General features: G+C 35.3%; 1 protein-coding gene across 1 annotated transcript in view; it reads left to right on the top strand.

The window, feature by feature from the left end:
• The window catches only part of LOC107191370 (putative transcription factor SOX-15), a 177,123-nt gene that overhangs the window by 86,916 nt on the left and 65,193 nt on the right, over nucleotides 1–25,014 (top strand). The gene's annotated exons all lie outside the window — the stretch shown is intronic.

The raw sequence follows: 25,014 nt of genomic DNA, 5'->3' as shown, positions 1-25,014 counted from the left end.
TTTTAGGGATCTTTGGTATTTCTTTAACAATATTGTAGGCATTTTAATACCGTGTCTACTAGGAATTCGAAAAATGACGTGAGTTAATAATGTGTAAAAATTGAGCGTATTAATTTACAAAAGAAGAGGGGGGAATTTAATTATCATGAAACAATTATTTTTTCACATCTTTTGTGGTTTAAGATTTATAATCACTTAGAAAGACGGGCCGGCTCGGATAAAAGTGTTGATTTCTCTCTTAAGCTATCATGCTTCACGAGGCGTGCCTCGGGAAGTATACATATACATGCCTTGCATTGAGATTGCTCGCTGCGAGGCAGGTATTCATTTCGCGAGGCAGCCGCGTAAGCCAGCCTCACGGTGTCTGTACATATCTTTAGGTAGGTCTAATTGAACATTTGTAGAAAGTTGCATCAAAATCGGTGTGTATCGGTCACCAGGGTTCCCTTGTGAGTAAACAAAACAATGAATGGATGGTCTACTCCTCCCGACCTATGTACCGAGATGAGAACCGAAATAGCACAAAAACGTCGTATGTACGTCTGGAGAACGTACGTTCCGGACGTTCGTTACATTCAGAGGATGTCCCGAAAAGGTCGACATGTCCCCCTACGTCCTCGTTAAGATCTTTAAATGTCCTAGGAAGATCCTATTTACAAAGTGGAACGTCCTGTATCAACATTCTCAGAACATTTTCCGAATGTGTTGAAGTAATGTTCTCTGTACTTTTCGGGAACGTTTGACGAGTTTTTAAAAACGCTATGGTAATGTTTGAAATTACAGTTCGATTTCATTTTGCGCAAGGTGATAGAAGTTAGGTTCGGTTGGTTTGTCTTTAATAAATAACAGATTAACTTTCCTGCGATTTCTGCACTGAGTAGAAATTAAATCTAGTTAATTCCTGTTAATAAATAAGAGGTTAAACTGCTTAATAATAAGGAATTATAATGAGAATATAGGTCTGGGTGTTTTGATCTGTGTGTACATTGCGTTTATTTTTATTTTCAAAGGAAAATACACTGATGGCAAAACACTGATTCTGTATTGGTTAGACAAAGTTTAAGAAGAAATAAACACTTATTTAAAGCTTAATACTGATTCGGTGTCGGTTAGAGACAGTTTAAGAAAAAAAATGTTTTTTTCAAATTTCCTGACGTTTCCGTACAAAACCACTAGTGAGAATGACTAGTAGAATGACACCTTATTCATGGGGATCATAGTCCTGGGGAACATCCATAGGACCTCCGAGAAGGACATTTCCAGAACATTCGAAATTTAAGCCTTAAGAGCATTCGTAAGACTTAAGGAACGGACATTCCTGGAACATGTGAAATTTAAGTCTTACGAACATCCTAGGGATGTTCAAAATGGACGTAGGACATTCGAATATAAACTGGACACGAAACGGACGTCCTTTGGATGTACGATGCTATCTGGGAAGTCTAATAGTGACTAATTTTTCGACAACCTGAGAGTGTGTACAATTTCAAACAGTTTCGGAGATCTAGTGGGGACAGAATCGCACATTACGGAAATCGCGAGAGTCGCACTGTATTATTGTAACGAGCAAATAAGAAATATTATTGTCGAAAAAATATCTCACTTATGGTTAACTTTGATGTTATAAATTACTCTCTTGTATCAATGCATATATCTCGAGCTCACAGTAAATAGAAGTTATTATAAAAAGTAAGAAAGAGGAGTTCCCGTGTCAGTACAAGCTATTGGTAACTGGAAACGGTATTTATTAATTCATGGAGAAACCCCGTTAACCCCTTAAAATGTATTGTTCATCATTGAAAGGGCAATTCATAGTGGCACGATTTTTTCATCGCTGGCGTATATGGGGTGTTCCCGAAATTGTGGTACAACCGGAAAGAAGATGATTCCTTGTGTAAAAGTAAGTCGAAAATATGCAATAAATTTTTGCCGTGTTGTGCTTCTTTTTCAAGATATTCAAATTTTAAAACCTGCTGGATATGCGTGCGATGTGCGATTGAACAGGGCTTGACTAGTATGTCTGTTCATTACATTCTGTTCCTACGTATTGCTAGCACGAATATTGTATACGGCGTATACTACGTATACGTGTTTTAAATGAATCTTCAACGTTGATTTTCTCGAAAACGAAAACTATTATTCTATATTGTTAAGTCATTATTATATGAGGAATCACCTTCCTTCTGGTTTTACCACGATTTCGGAGACAGTCGGCATACAGGGTGTTAGATAGAACGGTCTGAGACTTTAAGAGTTTATAGCACTCGCCGAGAGGAGTAATAAGTGTCTAATCAACGTAAGTTCCAAAATTAATCCCCTTTGTATAAAATCGACTTTTATATTTCCGAGTGTTCAATATCGTAAGCAAGTATTTTCGCAACATAATGAATGGAAACAAAAAAATTGGATAATCATTCACAGTAGGGGACTCCTCACCGATTTGGATGACCTTGAAATATATTGTCAATGTCCACATTCTGAACAACTTTTCCCTATACATGTAACCGTCGCTTAGTTTTAATTTTCGAGATATTCGCGAAAAACTGCTGCTACTATTACAATAAATTCTGCAAATACCTATACGTCCATGGCAGTGTATGCGTTAGCATGGGACCAAGGCTTATCTAATCACAAATTTCTATAATCACATCGCAACAGAACCTTTTTTCTTAAACTGTCTCATCGAATCTGTGTCTATTTCATCACAGGGAGCCACTAGGAAAGATTTTCGTGGACGAACCCGAGCTTATTTCATCTTAAGGAGCCACTAGGATTGTTAGTATGGGCCTCGTAACAACATATAATAGTTGGTCTCGTTTAGTTTTCGAGATATTCGCAAAAATATGTTTACAACTATGCATTATGAACATATATAGGTTATGAAGTAAAAGCGTGGGCGTTTAATATAAACGTACATAATTTTCCGGGCGCCGGGAATTCCACCACACACCACCCATTGTTAACCACGCACCGAACATCCCACCACCACCACCGAGTGTTAACCACGCATCCGACATTCCGCCGAACACAAATTTAGTTAATAATTAATATGTAAAAAAAACTGGAAAAATGTTTCTTCGTTGGACTTCGTGTGGTGGGATGTTGGGTGCCGTTAGGCGACCGTCTATGCTAGAATGAACTGCAGTCGTCGTAACCTACGTTTAACTGAAGCTTTTTGCAAATATCTCGGAAACAAAGACCGAGCGGCGGATACATGTATAGGCAAAAGTTGTTCAGAATGTTGACCTTGACAACATATTTCAAGGTCATCCAAATCTGTGTAGTTCCCTATTGTGAATAATTACCAAAAATTGGTCTTAAAATATAGTGGGTAAAAGAAGTATTCACGGACCCTTTAAAACAGAACAACTTCTTCGAAATTGGACCAAGTGATTTTAATTTTTTTTTCTGTGAAATTAGAAAGATTGGTTTACTAGATGATGTGTACACAAATTTTTGAAGAAGTTGCAATTGATCGGAATAGCAAAGAAAATAAAAAAAAGGTCCTTTTTACAATTTTATTTCTGAGATTCTAATAAAAATTTAAAATATGCATTTCTTTGATGTTTGTTAGTTGTATGCATCCCTGACAAGTACCTCTTCATGTGACCCGGGTTTAAAAAAGTTGGGACGGATGGAAAGTGTCAGGGGTTAAATAGTTCCCTGGGTAATACCTACCCTAGTCCCATATACGAGATTTTGCGAAAGCTAGTGCGCATGAGCCGAGCTAAGGCCTTGGAGGGAATACCGAAATCCCCTCTCCCGGGAGTACTGTTCATAACTAACTAACTAATTAGTTGTATGCGTGCTGAAAATTTCATTGAAACCGGTTAACGTTGCTATGAGATGCAAACGATTAAAAATGTTGAAAATTGCAGTTTTCCGCGACTTTCGACTTACAACTCGTGTAAGATCTATAGATTGTATCGTTTTCCCATGCGTGTCGCTCGTTTCCGTATCAAGAGATTTCAATGAAAGATTCAGCATTTATATAACTAACATCAATCTTCGAAATGTATTCATTAAATTTTCATTACAGTTACAGATAAAAAGAATTGTAAAAATGGACCTTTACTATTTTCTTCGCGATTCTGACCAATTGCAAGTGTTTCAACATTTTTTTGACATATCATTTAGTAAACTAACCTTTCTATCTTCGCAAAAAAATTCAAGTCACTTGATGCAATTTTAAAAAATTCTGTTTTAAGGTGTGTGCGAATACTTTTATACCCACTAATATGTACATTAATTCAAGTTTGTATGGAAACAAAGAATAAGAGTTTTGTATTGAAATAATAGGAAGACATATCGAACATCTGTAGTATCCACCGAAAGGATTGATTTTAGGATTATATTGGTGAGACATTTTTTATTCTACTGGGTGGGTACTATAAGCCTCTAAAGTTCTTTAAATAAAGTTTTTCTCTAATCTTCTTCCGAACACCCGGTATATAAATATTTTGAAAATGTTGTCATGATCATCAATCCGCCAGAAATACATTATACTTTCATCATCGGTACGTTCATATCGGTAACACTTTATAAACCTCATAACCATGTTACTACATAGAACACAAATTTTGAACATTACGAGAAATACAGATAAAATAATCCACTTTGCACGCTATTATTTCGAAAAAAGTAAAGCAATTAAATAATCTATATATTGACAAAATTATTTTTAAAAATTTCCATACATAATACGAATTCGTCCGTAATTCTCACCGTGTATTGACTTTGGCCCTAACGCACATATACCACATGACCGCTTAAGAAGTTAACAATTTACAGGGTGACAATAAAATACTCGCAATTTTTTTTGCTCAGGTGTTTGCCCCTTTTATATTATTTTTCATTTGAATTCCGCGTGAAATTCTGTATATCCTAGTGCTGCCCTCTATGAACTTTTGTGACATAATACGATTCAAAAATAGTGAAAAAAGCTCGTATCACGACTATAAATTAGTACAAAAAGGGACATAAAGCAAAAGTTATATCGAAACTGCTCAAAATGCCACTTAGAACCGCGTACGACGCTATCAAACGATACAAGGAGACTGGTGGATGTGAAGATAGACAAGGAAGGGGACGAAAACCAACAGTTATTACTTCGGATAATCTCAACAAAATACGTTGCTGAATTTATCGCAATTCTGTCCAATCAATGCGACAAATGGCTAAAACCTTGGCATTAATCGCGAATCACTTCGATTGATGGTCAAAAACGGCCTAAAATGCCATTCTAATAAGCTGGTTCGGTGTCATTATCTGACGAAAGAAATGACAAAGCAGCAAAGGAAGAAAGCGAGGAAGTTGCTTCAGCTGGTCGCGTGTGGTCGTCATCGTTCTGTGCTTTTTACGGATGAAAAAATGTTTACAATTGAGCGAAGTCATAACCGTCAGAACGATAGACAATTGTTGCCAAAGGGCTCAAATAAGTCAGCAAGGCGAGTTTCTGTGCAACGTCGCCACTTTCCGACTTCTGGAATAGTTTGGGCCGGCATTTGCGCGACAGGCAAAACGCCGTTGGTTTTTGTCGACAAAGGCTTAAAAATCAACGCCATCACCTATCAATAACGCATCCTTAGAGATGTACTCTACCCGTGGGCACGTCGGCACTTCGGAAAGAATAAGTGGATTTTACAACAAGACTGGGCTCCGGCGCATTCGGTCCAATCGACAATGAGAATGTGCAAAGAGCTGTTTTCGGAGATGTGGGATAGAACGATATGTCCAAAAAATTCACCCGATCTCAACGCACTGGATTATTCAGTTCGGTCAATTTTGGAGAGAAAAATCTCCTCTAAAAAATACACCACCGTAGAACAGTTAAAGTCTGTTTTAGAAAGAGCCTGGAATCAAATTACTACTGAAGAGTGTGCGACCATCGCAAATAATTTTAAGAAGTGTCTCAGAGCTTGTGTGAAGGCTAAAGGAGGACATTTTGAATACTTATTGTAAAATTTTATTTACCGTTTTGCATTCTTTAAAATAGAATAAAAATTGTTTTAATTCGTTGAGTTGTTACGTACGAAGAATTTTCTATAATACCTCTTCATTGTTACCCTGTAAATTTATTTTAATTTGTAGCATTCTGACAATCTATAATCGTAGCGACTCTTCGGTGAAAGTGTGTCAAAGTTTAAATTTCTACTACCGCGTGAATTTCTCTGCATCCTTACATTGCTCGTGCAATTTTTAGTAGTGAGAAGCTTTATTCTAATAGCCAATCAACAGTATCATCAAAGCCAGATTTATCTGACGTTTATAGTAATTCGCACGTACTTAGAAGATTAGGAAAAAAAAATAATTATTTGGTCACATCACCTTCCCCACTCGTGAGGATTGCCACAAGAATGAAAAGCAATTGAATTCTAAAGAATGATTAGGTATCGAGAGAAGAATTTATTAGAGACTCTTCTTATACCTTCCCGATGTTTCGAAACCATTTAAAGTTCGAAGTATTGTACCTTCGATTGTCCGAATCGTGTATTTTGTTTTCGTGACGAGAATGTTTTCGAGCACACGTCACGATCGAACAACGCGGTAATGAAGTAGGTTACTGAATATTAACAAGCCGAGAGAAGCATTGAAATCAGAAACTAAACGAGCGTGGCGACAGAAAAACCTTTTTCTCGTGGAAAAACGGGTCAGGAGATTGTTCTGGGAATAAGAAAGTCGGAAAAGTCTGTTCGTGCTGGTGTTATTATTAATTTAATTACTCGTCATGTGGCCAACGTGAATGGCGAACCGAGTAGCAGGCAGATGGGGGGGGGGGGGCAATCATGGTGGCTGCCGAGCGAATTTTCTTTGCCGCGAATGTTCTCGCATCATTAGGAGAATCCTGGACGGTGTTCCAATTTGTACGTCGCGAGTTGTTAATGACACACGCGAACAATGGTCCAGAATCAAAATTTAGCAGATTTAATAATCAAAAACAAATGTCTTTTATCTCCCAAAAAACTCATATCAACTTATTATTAACCATGGAAGATTTGTTCCAGGCATTATTGTTCTCCTGGAGTCCTCCTCGTACCACCAATCTCAGTTAAAAATAAAAGAAAAATTCCCGAAAAATTCTGACTTTCATGAAGGTGTTGAGAACACCGTCGAGTGAATGATAATGTTATCGAAGGGAATCTCTGGAATTGATAAAACTTTGTGCGTTTTGTCACTTCTATTTGAATAAAGTTTGTAAAGTTCAAATTTTATCATTGTTGTGTTAAATAAGCGTATGAGCTGGTAAATAACAAGTAAAGGGTTAAAAAAAATTCAGTAAGAGGTTTTATTTAAAATTTTGTAATGCAACGCATTGGTTAATGAGTAAACTATAATTTTTTTATTTCTATATAAAGTGCATAGGTGGCGGTTGTAAATCGAAACATCAAACAAATGGACACTTTGGCTCATCTTGCAGGCTACTATCCTTTTGTCGAAATTTTGTGTGACATGTTCGCGTGAATGTGGCTCTGTTTCCAGGATAAGACTTCGAATGTTGTCTTTTACCTCTAGATTTTATTTGGGATTGTTGCCATAGATTGATCACTGGTCAATGTGCGAGAAACAAACTGTTCCACAAACCATACGAAGTTTTAAGTGTTTAGTGAAAATGCGATAAATTGTGTCTGTTGATAACACAGAGGAACAATCAAACTGTTGTCAGAGATTTAAGAGTTGATTTTGAGTAATTTGATGCTCCTGATCCTGAATATGCCGTTAGTTTTTCTTGATCGGCACTAATTTTTTAGATATGCATATGTGTTAACCCTCGGTACACGGACGTTTTTAATATTCGTAGGAACAGTGGTTTCTGGGTCCGTCTGAAACCCCATGCTTCCTTATTTGTAAATATACTTTCGAATGAGATCATTAACAAGATATGTGCCTGCTTTTTTATATGACTAAATATGAACAACTCCTAGTTTAAATTATATTTACAAATCGATAAATTAGATATGGCTTTTAAACACTCGGATCCAACTGGACTCGGTCACCGTACTCCAAGGGTTAAATATTTATGCGAAGTAAGGGAGAAAAAATTAAACAGCAATTTCTATGATTTTGAATTAAGTTTACTTATAAAACGCTATAAGAAAAGACATGCTAATTATATAGAAACTTATGAAAAATAAAATACACAATAACTTCCATAAAATTCACCTCTGAAACAAAATAAAATCACTTATTTTATTTCCTTTACTTTGGAAATCACTAACCCGAAGATAAACAAATTTCAGAAGAGGATTGGTAACAAAAAAGCAAAAGTAGTAGGTTCTTCAAATCGACACAAACGTTAAATTTCAACAGTTTCGATTATTTTGAAAGTTGCAGCCAATTTAGCTAAAACGGAAATTAATGCGAAATCAGGATCCTCGAGTAGATATGTGGGGTGAAATCGATCTTAAATTCCCGACAACATAAACAAATTTTTGTTTGTTTCCCGGTGTATTTCCAGCTCATTTCTCAACAATCATACCGAAGATTTTGGCTGAATTTTTATTGTCTCGCGAACTTCTTCGATATTTTTTTCGGTGATTCCTGTTCCCGGACGACCTGGCGCGATCATCGTCGTTAATGTCTTCTCGGCCCGCCTCAAACCGTTTAAACCAGCCGTAAACTAGTATACAAGACATACTATTATTATCGTCATACACTTTTTGCACAAATTGATGAGTTTCGGTATATGTTCTAGCAAGTTTCAAACAACATTTAACGTTGGCTCTTTTGTTTCAAGTTCACTTTTCAACCCGTGTACAAAATGCAAAGATATTCTACAATGTTTAAACTTTATGACTTTATCTCAGAATTTTTTGCGACTCAACGCTAGAACTACCGACAATAAACATGTATCTATTTCTATCGGATCAATAAACATGAAAAAATTTTGAGAATACACAAATTTATAAATTAACTTGCAACAAATTTAAAAATTATAATTCTTCGCTTTCCCATTACAATAAAAGTTCTAACAGATCTGAGAAAATACATTCTTCTAACATTTTAAGCATTGTTATAAGAATCTACTACCCAGTTACTGTGACTGCTTTGGTAATTCTAGTGTTAATTTAACAGATAGTTTTTAAGCAGCAGCTGATTGAAAATTGGCTTGGGTCGAATCGACTGAATGTGACAACTACATAGAGATGGTGTGACAAAATCACTAACAGCGATCGATCAATCACAGTGATCGCAGAGTCACTATCACTGTCGTGATTTAACTTCATTCACGACCGTGACCGTGATTTCTTTATCTTGAATAAATTTGCTCACTGTGATCGTGATTCTTGGTCTTTAAAAAAAACATATTGTAATGTTTTTAAAACTAGAACCTTATTAAATTTTATTATGCAATAATAATTAATAAAACTGTTTTTAGCTACAGTTTAAAGAAACTGTTTCTTAGCTGCAAATGGACTTATTCCATTTTTCATAATAACAAATTATGAAAAATATGAACAATAGCAGTTTTAAATTTATATTTTAATCGAAGTTAGCTTTTCTGAAATGTATTTTTTTATGTAAAAATAATAATTAAAATGAAGACATGTAAGTAAAAGAATAAACGATTGTATCGAAAAATATTTCAGTTCTATTATGTGTAAGAATTTATAAATAGACAATTATGAAAAGTAAATTACTTCGTTACGATAACTAACAATAACAAATTTATTCATATTTCAATCTTATTCTCCTTTACATTTAGCATAGTGAAGTATTCATCGTGAACAGGAGATAGGTACGTAAGGTAGTAAACTGATCATATGATCATATCATTATATTTCTCTCTTGTTGTAGGTCTTGAAATTGTGTACAGTGGTAATACATACAGTAATTTTGCTAAAATATTTAGGCCTTCCTCGTCTTCCAAATAAATCAAGAACTTTAAATTGAACTAACTTAATAGTAACTTTAACTTCATCTGAGCAATAACACCGTTGTCTTGTTTATGACGTTGTGCTTTCAAGACATTAGCTATTATCCGCTGTAAAGATTTTAAAGACAGTGCACACTGAAATCGTAATAATGAATAATTAATACGATTAGAAAGTTGTTTCAATTATTGATTATTACGATTGGACTTATTCCACTTTAAAAAAAATAAAAACATTCTTGCGATAACATTTTACAGTTAAACTTCTTTTGATTAATTTATGAGGATATTGTACACCATTGACTGTATTATTATAAATATAAAAAGAGGACATCTATGTTTCACTAACACTTCCATTGTTTTCCAAAAATAGACTTATACCACTTTAAAAAAAAAACAGGTCATATGTGTATGTACTTTAGTAGTTAATAAAAATTTTTATTAAATTACGTCTTGGACGATTACCGCGAAGAATTTGGAAAATTATGGGTGGCGCCAATTTTGGCCAGGGGCTCTACAGTTATTTAGAAACAAAAAGTCTCAAAAAGTGTGATCATTATTAATTGTCAAACTCGCAGATACTCGTTAATGCTGTAGCAAGGAAAGTTTAAATTCTTCTATAGGAAAAGTATTGCAGTCGTTTGTCTGGTTTTCGTTCCACTCGGTTTAATTAGGCCTCCGGCAGTGCACGCGCGCGACTTCAATTCCAATCCTTCCGGCCGAGATTTCCTTCCCCCGTAAGCAACGCAGTTTTATGCCCATCCGAGAAAATTACAAAGATATCGAGTAGCGCAATTTAATACGTCGTAAATTCCCTATCGCGACTCGAAGCGCATTCGCTTCCTTACGTAGGTGCCAACGCGGTGCATTAATATTAAAAGGCATACGCGCGATTGAATGTCAAGAGGTTCAAGCCTTCTATCATCGTCGCCGTTTTTCGATTAAGTTCTTTTTGCGACGCTTGCGTATTTTTACTAACTATTCAAAGGACACATTGTATAATGTCTCATTGGCGATATGAATACTTGTTTCTGGGTATTGCATTATAATAGTTTGTTGTATTTTTTTTTTTTTTTGTGAACGACAATTAAAACGTGCTTGCTGTACTTTAGAAAGCTGTTTGCATGAATAATAATATCGTGGAGATTGGTTAAAATATTTACATATAAAGAGTATGCTTTTACACCAATATAAAATTTAGCTGACTTTCTTAGTGTGGGATTAAATTTGAAAATTTTAAGGTTACATTTAAGATTGAGTTTAATTTTATTTTTCAATGAATATTACACTTTGAATGAGGAACTTATTTAGTAACGTGTATCAAATACAGAGACCTTCGAATGATTTATTGTTTTCAAAGTTTACATTTTTATATTAATAATACAAATTTAGCTGTGTTATCTTGATGAAAGCATTATTTACTCTATTAAACGTTAGTCTAATTTTTAACATTCATTTAAAGTGTACTTGTCGACAAAGTGTTGCCCTAAGTTTTATTAAAAGTGGTTTTCAAATTTGAGGAAAATTCAATTCTGAATCTGGTTGCTGTTTTAATTGTAATTATCTTCTGTGTCCAGAAAAAATGTTAAATTATAGGGATGAAATTGGTAGACATAAGTACCTAACATTGATAGTAAAATAATAATAAATATAAAATAATTATAACGTATCACTTGTATTATTGTATTACGGGTGTATACGACCCTATGTGATGGCAGAATATAGCAAATTTCAAAAAGATATACAAACTGTAAACCGTTAAATGATATGCTTTATATATCTAAAAGAAAAACGAAAACATTTAACGAATATTTCCACACATTGTATAACTAAAAGTATTAAAAACTGACGTTGTTAATGTCGTTTCCGCTAACCTCTGCTCTCCGTACGCGTTCTCAAGGTGAGCGTACTACGTCCTATAAAAATTATGCAAATCAGTGGAACAAAACATGGTTTTACAAGTTGTATCCGCAGTTATTGCGTCAAAAAGCTATTCTCCAATTCTTTATTGTCGATATTCTATTTTCTTAAATAAACAACGAACGGAATTAGAAGTTCTATAAATTGCTCGTTGCGAAATAATATAAACATTCTTTGTAAGTAATTAGGTGTAAGCCAATTCTTAATAAATATTAGTTGAGATCATAGGAAGACATAACTTTATTCTATCTTGTGCATGAATGCTGTATGCTTCACTAATAACTCAACAAGAGATGTATCGTTTCAATATGAGTGCATGTTGATTTATATTAATATAATTATTCGAATACACTCAGTGTACTTTTGTAGTAGAATCATCGAGCTCAATTATGATCTCATCATACGCGTAATGATCATACTCAATATAATCGGTATATCCGAATATACTCATATATCATTTCAGATGAGGTTTTAAAAGATGTTTTTTAAACCTCAAAATATCTCAAAAACATATTTACCGACTTACACCATGAATGCTTTTGAAGATTTATTTATCGTGTACACCGTTTTAAAAATAGTATTTGCAAACAAAATTCTTCGAAGGCTAAATAGCGTCGGCCATCCACCTTCGATGCTACTTAACACGTTGACGCTAAGATAACCATATTCTTAATAAAGTATCTACCCATTTTGTTAACGAATATAAAACGTATAAATGTACAGAAACTTTGTCCGGGGCTACTGTTTTTCGAGTCAAATTCCTCAAATAGTACAATACGCGATGAAACATGCAGTGATAAGCGTAACAATCAACCAAATGTGTTGCTCACATTAATCGATTGTAGCATGTTCAATAACACGAATTGCATTTACCAACTTACTTATATTTCCCCTATCCAATTCAATTTTGGTATACTTGGCTATCAACTATTTCTAACTGTAATTCGGTCATATCAAACTGCTGGATACGTGATTTTTAGCCGTGAAAAAATGTCAAGTCATAACAACTATGGGCTGGAAATTGCAAAATTTTTGTTAAAAGCATTTAATTACTACTAGTGAATTTGTCTCTGTATCATTGCAAGAATGTTTCTAATATCCTCTATAATTATTCGTTTTATATGACTCAGTATTCAATATTCAAATTTTCGTTTTTATTCGACGTACTAGTAAGTAAAACATATTTATTATAGATTCTGCAGGAAATTAGTGGGCCATGCTGTTTCCATGACATTTATTCTCATTCTTTAATACTCTCTGTCATTTTGAAAGGAAAAAAGTGGGAAGATATTTTGAATTCCAATTATATTACCTTTTTATTAATCCTTTAGCTACTAAGCACCACTATAATGGCTTCCCTCTGAATCAGGTTTTCCAACGAAGAGCCACTATCGTGGGTCACTTATTTTCTGGCTTCTAAAGCCGTGTATTGTGCGTGGGTAATCTGGAAATTTCTACATTTTTTTTTGTATTCGGTGGTCAGTATCGTCGTAGCTATGGGTTAAAAGAAAGTATTAAATTAATAATTGCTACTACATAACTTTGTCCTATAGAAATCACCGTCGAATTTAAGTTAGTATCCTGCTTGTAATTTGTATTACAGATGAAGAATTTAGATTTTATCAGACATATGCCAGAAGGTTATAGAAAATGAGAGGAAGCATTTGAGACAACATACTTAGTACTAACTGATAAATATTAATAAACATTTGCACAGTAAAACGGCTATTATTTTTACATACACATAATATAATTCATTAACGAAAATTACGATAATTATCGACATAATTACGTTCACCTAATGCATTCTCAAGTAGTCGACCGTCATATGTAAGGTGCAGACAGTTTCCTGCATTACCGCTCACAAATGTTAGGACACTTGGTCTGTATAACAAAAATGCGATGTCTCGTAAAAAGTTATATAGGCTGTCCCATGACAAGTGCCGTTTGATATAATTACAACTACTGAACAGTAAGTGACAGGACAAAAATGTAATGAGACTTTTATCATCACTTTTCATGTAGAATGTCACCGTGAAAAAAAATTGTTTACTTTCAATTTTTCAAGATAATACTAAAAGATCATCTCGTGTTTTTTTAAATAGAGTGCTATATTTTTGTAAAAGTAATTTTATTTTTTTGTTGTACTTTCATAATACCAAAACAAAAACATAGAATTCCATTTTAAAAAAACCCCGAATTAATCTTAGTATGACCTTGAAAAATTGATGGTAATAAATTTTGTTCTAACTGACATTCTACATAAAGGTCGATGACAAAAGTCTTTTTGTCCTATCATCTACCGTTCAGTAGTTATATTAAACGACACTTTTCGCGGGACACTCTGTATATCTTACGTCACGTACATCACTCGATAGTAGCATAATCCTCGCTCATCGAGCTTGGATATTCCCCTAAAACAGTATTTCTTTTGGACTTCCAGTAATTTTGTAACGCCCGTAGAACATTTACCGTATATGTATATTCGATAAACGTTTTAACTTCTTATAGACCGGAGTAGCGATGAACCGATCCAAGTGAATAAAAGTAAATAATCGATACTTTCGCTTCGATACCGAATATATTTAGTATCGATAATTTCGGTCGCGATAGAAACTCGTTATCGAAAAAAGGTACTAATATCAACTGGAGCGAGTAATTGATATGAAAGATAATGAATTGAACGTCGTTGTTGTCGAGTTATATTAGTTTGTTAATAAATGTTCATTAATAAAATATATCTTCGTTAAAACCAGAAACGGGCAAATTAATTATCTAGATAAAGAGATTCGAAAAACGAATAAAAGATAAAAAAAGTACTTCGTCATTTTTATTCGTTTAAGCGTGAAAATTTCAATTTTCATAACAAAATAATACTTCTTCTTGAATAAGTCAATTGTTCAATCTCATTAACTGTTTAAATCTCAGGATTTTGCCCTTAGATACGGCAGCTGTTCACTATATGTATTATTCGAATAAAATTCTGCTCAGATCTAGTTGAAATATATTATATTAATACAAAAAGACTTTGTATTCATTTTCCTTCGATACAAGTTGGTATCAATACTTTTGATGCGATGTTAAGTAGACATCGATACTCCCTGATAACCAGTTGTGTAGAAGTTTCGAACAAATTGCCAGCAAATAATGACAAACGTTCTCTAAAAAACCATAGCCATCTGTTGCCAGCAGATCAATGCCAGCTGATAAACTGGAAAAACAAATTGGCAACAAGTCTTGCAACATAACCGATGTTAAATTGGGGTTAAAAACGGAACCGAGTCTGTGCGAGCCGATTTGCTGCGTACAGACTCCTCTCGATTATCGTCTGGCTTGTTCTACACGATTATTGTCCAGACGTTATCCCCACTTACATTTTCCAGACGTTACATCCTAACGGATCTTTGAGATTCCAGGTGAACATCTCGAAACGAGTCAATCGCGCGTCAGTCTCGTCAATTTCCATTGCTGACAAACGAGCACCAAAGAGGGGCTAACAGTTAGGGAATGATTAATAAAGATGCGCGGGCACGCGTTTCACCGGATATAATGCTCGCCACAGTCCCAACGACGCGTACGTATACATATACATATACTATACATATATAATACGTACCACAGTGCCTCTGTATCATCGGCTCGTTCTCTCTCACCAACTACAGAAAAATATACAGTGTACCATAGGGCAGAGCCGGTAGGTGAACCGGTGTGCACCGTCGGGACGCGTGCGCGTGTACATAACCTCTCTTTCTCTCTCTTAGAGGAGTAGAGCGACGTTACGGCAAGAGGAGGATGTAGAGAGACGGGCGTCCAGTGGCGTCCACGTCCACCACGTGCATAACTCGGACATAAAACAGGCTCGCTCGCGCAAACCACGGCCCCGTGCTGGGATACCTACGGATGGGCTAACGGATGGATGGATAGATGGATGGATGGATGAACGGACGGATCGACACACAGCACGCGCGCATGAATATGTAGAATGTCTGGAAAAAAAGACGAGGAAAAGTGGGGGCGGCAAAGACTCGACGTGCATAGTAATCGGAGCCGCCGCCGCCGCCGCCGCCGCGTCATGCCAATAACATCGCACGTCGATCGCCTAATGCTCGATCGATAAACTTCTCGCTTGACGGAGAGTTTTCTTCAGTTTGCCGACCGATAAGTGGCCAGCAGGGCAGGCCTGCTAATTTACGCGTTTGTTACGTACGGCGAAATATAGAGGAAAAGGGTGGGGGGGGGGGGGGTTTGATAGAATGAAGGCCCAGGGTACGCTCGTTCAAATGCCAGTAACGTTACGGATGCCAATTGCCGATAATTCAAGGTGTACCTACCCACGATATAACGCTCGGCTACGATGCTGACAGATTGGCGGGTACCGGTACAACACCTCGCGCCAAACGTATGGTCTCCCTTCTAAGCGGACACAAACAACGTTTTGGCACATCTTGTCCGGGATATAATGGATAGGTATGTATATCCCGTGAGACGTACCCCCGCCGTTGATAGTGGTTGTAGCACAAATGGTGCACTTTTGTCCCGCCTGTACATATACAGGGTGTTCAAAAGGAATGATTCAATATTTATATGGGAAATAAATCTGTTTTACAAGAGCATTTGAACTACATCTGGAAACATAATTGATATTTTTCAAAAATTCACAAAGGAGTCTTATAGTACCTACCTATATCTAAAATACTACGACGCAATTACCTAATGTAATGTATAATCCTCTTCATTTTGAAGTATAGCCTTTATGGTTTTGCTCAAATTTCCCGCGGCCCCTCAGGGAATATCCGCATAGTAGACTTCAATAGACCTTTTCCTTATAAAAAATTAAAAATTTTTAAATATTTTTGTCTTCTCTATCACTTGTCATACGCGTTTTCCCTCTCTTTTCAAAATTATCAACATTCTTTGCAGCCCTATACCGTTGCATTCACTTCCTTACAAACTCGTTTCACTTTTTCATGTAACGAGCCGCCGTTGAGACGATCAATTTTAGTCGTTTAGGATGTGTGCAAAGAAACACTGCTTCAAACCGTTTAGCGTACGCTGCACTCATTTTGAAATTCAAGTGTTTTAGATGTATTATAAGTTTGCTTTTGAATTTTTTAAAAATATCAATTATTTTTCTAGATATAGTTCCAACGCTGTTGTGGAACAGAATGTAGGATGCACTGTACTGAGTAAAAAAGCAAGTAAACAGGTCGACAGGTCAACCGTTTTCTGAGATATAAATATTTTTGTACGTTAGCATCAAGATTGACTTATACTGGCTTCTATCATCGCATACGATGTTTACCTCTGTGTTGACAAACCGCGTTCTGAATATCCTCATTCAATTGCAAAAAGATTTCATTTTTTATTTAGCTCAGAGAAAAAATTGTTTTCTTTATTTTTTTAATGGGCCGGTAGCATAGTCCTTTTAATCCCCCGATTTAAGCTCTTTAGATCTCTTTTTTGGGAATATTTGAAAAGCAAAGTGTATTCTTCGTCGATAAATGATTTGTAAGAATTACGTAATCGAATCCATCATGCTTATCAAATAATTCGACAGAGACGTGAAATTTTCATGAGGGAGTTCGCGATTCTGTAAAGCCGCGTACTCATCTGAGCATGCGGGCCGTATTAGCACAGGATAAGTGGCTGACGCACTCCGAAGAAGCGAATGTGCTCGGGTGTGGACGGCAAAGCGAGCACGAGGCCGAACATTTGGGGCCGTTCCGTTCGTTGGCGGTACTTCAAAGTGAGTACGCTGTCGGATGGAAGATTGAATGTGTGTTGTATCGATGAAAATGGTGAACCCGTCAACGACGGAGGATCGCAGGACTCCAAAAAGTTTCTAACACTATTTTAATGGTTTCAATTATACCCATAGTCTGGTACCATTTAAAAAAGTTACTTCTGCATAGATCAATATCACATTCCTAACGATAATAAAGCGATATCTTTTTTTTACCATGCTTTCGCTGTTTGTAATATCAATATGTGAAAAACTGAGGGTCACCTGTATATTCGGGCGTGATTTGGAGAAGGTTCGTTTCCGTCACTGACAATAAACAAACATTGGATGCTGCAATTCTTGGTGGTTGCGAGAAGTTTTTGTACATAATTAGTTACATACCAGCTAGTTAGGACGTGAACTGCGGAAAACGCCTGAACATTGCGATTAGTCAGAAGCATTTAGTCACTAACAATAAGTGAAAAGAACCCTTGCTACTTCTATAGTTCGTGCCACGTCATTCCTTTTCTATTTCTTTCTATTTTTTTCTTTTAAACACAATGGTAATTTAGTAAACACAATAGCGACATACTGATTCCAATTTAACATAGTATTAATAAAACAAAAAAATTTTCTGTTGACACGAGTGTGAAGTTTTTAAATTGATTGCTTCATATTTCAGCATTTAGTTTTGTCTGAAATATTTCACTGTACCTGTTGGTGTATTTTCTATAATTTTTTTTTATCCACCAACGCTTTTTACTCTTATTTTTCTTCTGTAATAATGTGTATAATACTATACGCTATCATTAGCTAACAAGGGAAGGTCCCCAACTACCACTTTCATTTTATCGATCTTTTGTAGGATGATACAATACATATTTCTAATGATATGTGTGAAATATTAGCCGTAGTTACTTCATAGTTTTAAAGGTATAATTAATTAAAGTCACATACTTAGTTATATATGTATTATGAATATGTATAGGTGTCTGTTTGTGATATTATTGTAAAAAGTTAATTCATTTTTCTGTAGTAATTTAAAAAAACAGAGATGATCTTCATATCTCCTTGACGCCTCCATCTATCAAAAAACTAGTAACATCGGATGATGAGCCCCTCGATACCAAATAATTTTGACCTGATACATTTTTTCCTATCACCAGTAGCAGCCAAGTTATTCAGGTGGCCGGTTTTAAGTGCCTCACCCTGTATATAAAGAAAATTTGATCTTAATTGTACAATATTCTTTCTATCGTAGGTCTTACGATCTGTATGGAATTATTAACACACGGTGGGTAAGAAAAGTTGAATGTTTAGGTGCACACTGTGATGTGCCCTGCACAGTGGAACCATATACGTATTACACAGAGAATACGCTCTGTATGGTATGAAACCGTGTTATAAAAGTCTCATTAGGGTGTTTCTTATAATTTAACTTTTAAGATATTGCTTGGGCACCCTTACCATTTTGTTCTCCACATACAGATATCATATTTATATTAAAATAAATTGAAATACGTATATTTGAATTATATAAATATTTACTAACATTAATGAAATTATACGTACAAAATTTATATTAATTGAAACATTATTTTAATTCATACATTAAAAATTTCTTTTCAATTCTGATTTAAGTCTGCCAATTGATTCTGGAATAGCTCAAAATTGAAACCTGATTTGATTTGAATTGATAATATTATTACGCCGTGGAGTTCCACCACACGACATAATGTTATTTTATTAACCGTAACGTAAAACAGTATTTATTCACAATTATATAATTGTACAGCACTAACTATTTACAAATATATACACGACAAATATATTTCATCTGTTCTCTATCATGTCACATATCGATCCTCGAAGTCGGAGGCACCTTTAGTTGTAATTTGTAGTCAGCTTCGCGGCTTCAAACGTCACAATAATGTTATTCCTATAATTGATCCGAAATTTCATCATAGGTTGATTCTTGATGGAGTTGGTAAATTAACTAAAGAGATACAAGAGGTACAAGAGGTACTTCTGTTGCAAAACTAAATAGAAAATGTACACAAATATTTGCCTATGTGAATTTCTTGTTTTTATTTTTCATTAACTCTTGTTCGTTTAATGGAAAAGGTTAATAATATTTAAGAATATAGCTGAAACAGAAACCATTTGTAGGTTTCCATATTCACTATTAAATGACAGTGAAACGTAGAAACCTCGTTGTCTCTGTTCGAATTTCAGAGTTTGTATCCATTAGTAGATTTTTTTAACGGTTAGGTCCGGGTGGATTCAAGCGGGCTTGATCTAATCATTCTAATCCGATCAACTTCTCGACATACCAAATGTACGCGGCCCCAATATGAAATCACTCAGTGATTTCAAATTAGGTATTCAAAAATTCCTATTCGATTAAGCCCACCCGATCTGGTAGTATACTCACGCAAACCTGTTCTGTTCCGAAAGTACACTCAATTGTATCAGATCACTAAATTCTAATAGGGTGCTAGAAATTTTTGGAAAATCGATGCACCGTTATATTAGATTAGATTCGAGGATCCACTTGTCCGAAACAATTCGGAGGAACTTGGACGGACAAGTCGTTGTTATCTTCCGGTTAGACCAGATTTAATAAAGGAGGATTCGGATGAGTCCAGACACGACCAACTAAAGAGTTAACCTGCAGACGGCGGTGTCTGAGTTCAATCGGTCCCAGAATTTCAGACACTTGATTGGTATCATTCCAGTTTATAAAATATAATGGAAGCGTACAGTTGTTTATAGTAACTTTTATAAGAAGACAAGCATATTTTGAAGAAATTCTTTCCAAAACACATATAAAGCCAGATGAGTAGCGATCTATGTGGCTCCAGGTAACGCTCTCTATTCAACCATCAGAAACGTCTGCCTTCCTAGGTTTAAGCAAGGCCCGATTAAACCCGTTGCAGAAATCTTCCCAGCAGATTGACAAGTTCCATTGTTGTCAGTCGAAATATTCCTTGCAATATTATGATGAAACAAAATCAGTTTGTCGAAAGTGAAACCGTCGTTGCCATAGGAAATCCTTTTAAGTAGACAGTAACACTTTTTGTAACACTTTTAATAACTAACTGAATGTTATTTCTCGTTATCGTTCCGGAAATAGGGTCTCACTTACTGTCAATTGGAGGTACTCAAACGTCTAGATCTTCCGAAATTCTCCACTATCTTCCAGTTCGTCTCTGACAAACTAGTCTGTAGCATGCCTATCCGACTCTTCGATATTGCCCGTACATTACGATGACCGTATAATGACCAAAAAATCCAGGTAATGGCAACTACAGAGGTCGCACCGGCCAACTTGATTGTGGAGTCATCTACAACTTTTTCGTCATTAAGCTGGCTTCCATAAATTTTTAATAATTATAAGTTAAGTTGAATATTTAACAGAACATTCTCACAAGCTTCAATTTTCGATTTCTATCAAATGATCGAATGAAGTTACAAAAATTTCTTTTTAACACGAGCCTTATGGAACTATAGTTGATAGTGAAATATTAGTCATTTCTTATTTGGCTACAAAAAATGATATTCTTATCGAACATCAGGTGGTTATAAATTTCTTTACGGAGATTATGATGGCCCGAAAAAAAGATATGTTAACGATTAAATAAAACTAAAAATTACGATCAAAGTATGCAAACTTAGGTTTCAATGCGTTTGGTAGTATCTGCTGGGAGACAATAAGGAAACAAATTTTTGTTTTTTCCACTTATTTGTAAATTTTTTTTCCTTGTAAGTATTCGAATAATGATTCGAGGTGATGAAGTTAGCTGAGACACCCTGTATACAGGATGAGTCTCGTAACATGACGATTTCAAATATCTGATAAGTTATTTGTTGTACGAAAAAATGTTTCAAACAAATGCTGCATGGTTTCCAGGGGGGCATAAAATGCTGTAATCTGTTTTTTGTTACTTTGTTTTTTTATCGAGATATGAGGGTCATCTTCAGTTTTTTAAATGGAATGCCCAATATTTTGTCCCTAATTCGGATAAAGCATGAAATTCTGCGTAAAGAAGTGTTATACCAAAGAGGGCTTAAAATGTATAATTATGGAGATATTCTGAAATTAATAATCTTCTATTAGGAAATACATATTTCATAATGCTCAGTCAACATGAGAACACGACTTCGTTTACAACAGGTTTCCACTGGTGTTGGTGGTCAATTTCACGAATTCAATGTGGATTCTCTGCTGCCCAATAATGCATATTCTTTGTATTAATATCTCCGCAATTTGTGAACGTGGCTTCGTCAGTCCATAAAAAAATCTGTAAAACGAAGTCGCGTTCTAACGTTGACTGAGCATTATGAAATATTTCCTAATAGAAGATTATTAATTTGAGAATATCTCTATAATTATTCATTTTAAGCCCTCTTTGGTATAATACTTTTTTAAGCAGAATTTGGGGCTTTATCCGAATTCGGGACAAGTATTAGACACTCCATTTAAAAAACTGAAGGTGACTCTCATACCTCGAAAAAAAAGCCAAGTAACAAAAAACAGATTACAGCATTGTATATTCCTCTAGAAACCATGCAGCATTTGTTTGAAACATTTTTTCGTACAACAAATAACTTACCAATTATTTGAAATCGTCATGTTACGAGACTCACTATGTCTATCCACGGTACAAAATTTTTATTGGGTTGGAAGACATTTACTGCAGGCCAGAAGTTTGGAAGCATTTGCTTTTGGTGGTCTAGGATAGCTTCGTTACGCAGTTATTTGGAAGTTATTGTAAATAATTGCATTTGATGGAAAAAAAATTAGTGGATAAAAGTTCCAGTAATCGTTGTTAAAAATGTAAACTTGGAATTAGATGGAAATTTTTTATACGACAGGATTCTACTGTGAATCGCCACGTACATAATTCCAATTTTGACAAAAGAAGAGTTGTACCATAAAACAGTAGCAGATTCTGTATTTTAATTACAGTCATACGTATTTTTTGAGAGCGTCGCAGGTGGGCCACGCAGTCGAGTCGCGTGTGAACAGAAGCCTTCTTTCTGTTTTTCACTCGCTTATCCTTTTCTATGTCGAAATACAACAAAGGTGAGTTGGCGAGGCTCGAGCTTCGGGCCAAAAACGTACGTATTTACGAGGGTCAGAAGCGTTTCGCGTGTTCCACGATTATTGTCCCGGCGTGGACTCGAGTTTGGGACAATAATCGCGAGGTCCCTGTATCAGCAATTTAAATATTTTTTATTACAAATAAATTAGAAATTATTAATATAAAAGGCTTTCTTGTGTAAATCAAAAATACCTCTTATTTAAAACCGCCAATAAAATCCATTTCCGAATTGATATCGTGAAATGTATACGTGTGTACCTTTTGAACATACAATTATAATACAAAAAACGTATTCTAATTTTATCGTGGAATTTTACTTTTTAGTGTCATTTATGCTGTAGCATAGAAATTTAGTCTGCCAGGTTGGTTCTTCGTTAAATAGTTAATTGTATGTTTAATTAAACACGTTTATATTCATTCCAACCCAACGACAATACATATACAAATTGTGTATGTCTAACTGCGATCCAAAAGTTTATAATATTTTATAATAAACATCTCCAATCAAACGTCCCGAAAATTATGCGGAAGAACAAAATTATTTCGTTAAACGGTTTAAGTGTTTTATCCTGTCCCAAGGGGACGGACATTTGAAATGTTACAACCCAATATACTGGTTCGCTGCGTTCGTCCGTCATAACCCGGCGGACGAGATTGATGGCGGAGTAAAGACCATCGATGGGAGTGGAGGTTACGTACAATCGAACACGCTTCCTCCCGCGAAACTCCTACGTACCCGAACAATTTCGCAAGCCGCGATGAAAGTAGATCTTCCGTTGACTCAGGTACAAAGTATCCGAACGCGCGGCGTGTATATACAACATGATTACATTAACTCTTTATTATATACAATTACATTAACCCTTTTCTTTCCACTTTTCAAAAATCGACTCAGATCACTGCTGGCATATATACATATTATATATAACACACACACACACACACCATGATCTTTACTGAACGTTTATCGACACCCCTTCTGTATCAAATGTTGTGTTATCAAGAGGGCTGAAGGGGATTCGATAAATGTTCAGCAAAGATCATGGTACCAATCGGACGGAATATATCAAGTAAAATTTTTTACCAGCATTTTTAAGTCCCCAATGAGATACATATCTGAGAGTTAACGGTGGCGTGAAACTGTTCCGACTTGTGATTACTTTTAGAATTAACATGCAATTCTTAACTACAAAGCAGCCCTATTCGACTTAAAATTTCGCCTGTAATTTAAGGTGGTTTCCACGTTTGGTATCGTATCTAGCTGGGGCTCCATATGTTCCTTAAAATAGGTCAGTCCGTAAAAAAAAAATCAAGGTCATCTTGATTTTGTTTAATGGAATGACCTATTTTTTGTACCATAGATCAATAGAGTAAAAATTCTGAGCAAAAATGTGTTGACTTCATACGTTTTAAACCTAATAGTTAACAAGATATTTAGAAAATACATTTTAATACGTACAGTAATGTTCCGATAAGTGTGAATGCCTCAGTTCCGCAGTTACACTCACGGTGAGCACGAGTTGTGAGCACCTCGTCAATCTGTTTTTTGCTCGAAACTCGAGCTTCGGCAGCTTCCCTTTGTAGTCTTTCGACATAGAAAAGGACAAGCGATGTAGAGAACAGACAGAGAAAGCATTTCTTTCTACTCGACTCGGCTCGGAAAAGACGATTAGAAAAGGCAAGACAAAAATACAAGGAAAATCGATTACAAGATATGTAAAGACTAAAAAGTAGAAAATAAAATATATAAAAAAAACTTTTTTAAGAACCACGCTTATATTAAAACGCACTAAAAAGGAGAAAATAATTTTTTTCCTGGTTCTCCATAAAATACCGAATCCAGTTAAATGATTAATAATATTTTTCCCCAAAATTTTAAGCAATTAATTCAAAATTTCTTCTGTTATAAAATTAGTGTCGGAATAGATAGAAAAATTTAATATGAATTTAAATAAAATCATGACATTAGTGACTATAAATAAAAGCGTGGAGCGCCCACGAAGATTACGTCAATATAGTTTAGCTCTCCAAGCTTTTATTTATAGTCACTAATGTCATGATTTTATTTAAATTTATTTTAAATTTTTCTATCTATTCCGACACTAATTTTATAACAGAAGAAATTTTGAATTAATTGCTTAAAATTTTGGGGAAAAATATTATTAATCATTTAACTGGATTCGGTATTTTATGGAGAACCCGAAAAAAAATTATTTTCTCCTTTTTAGTGCATTTTAATATAAGCGTGATTTTTAAAAAGTTTTTTTTGTATGACTGGTTCCACGGCCCCCTACCCCAGTGGTAGGGGTGACGACTGCACAGTTATCGTGAGCCAATCGACTCACACTTATCGGGACATTACTGTACTTACTATCTGGTAGCTATAGGTGTTC

Source organism: Dufourea novaeangliae, unplaced genomic scaffold (assembly GCF_001272555.1).
Source record: "Dufourea novaeangliae isolate 0120121106 unplaced genomic scaffold, ASM127255v1 scaffold13, whole genome shotgun sequence".
NCBI classification, from domain to species: Eukaryota; Metazoa; Arthropoda; class Insecta; order Hymenoptera; family Halictidae; genus Dufourea; species Dufourea novaeangliae.
The sequence above is the reverse complement of the archived record's forward strand: the minus strand, read 5'-3'. Positions and strand labels throughout refer to the sequence as shown.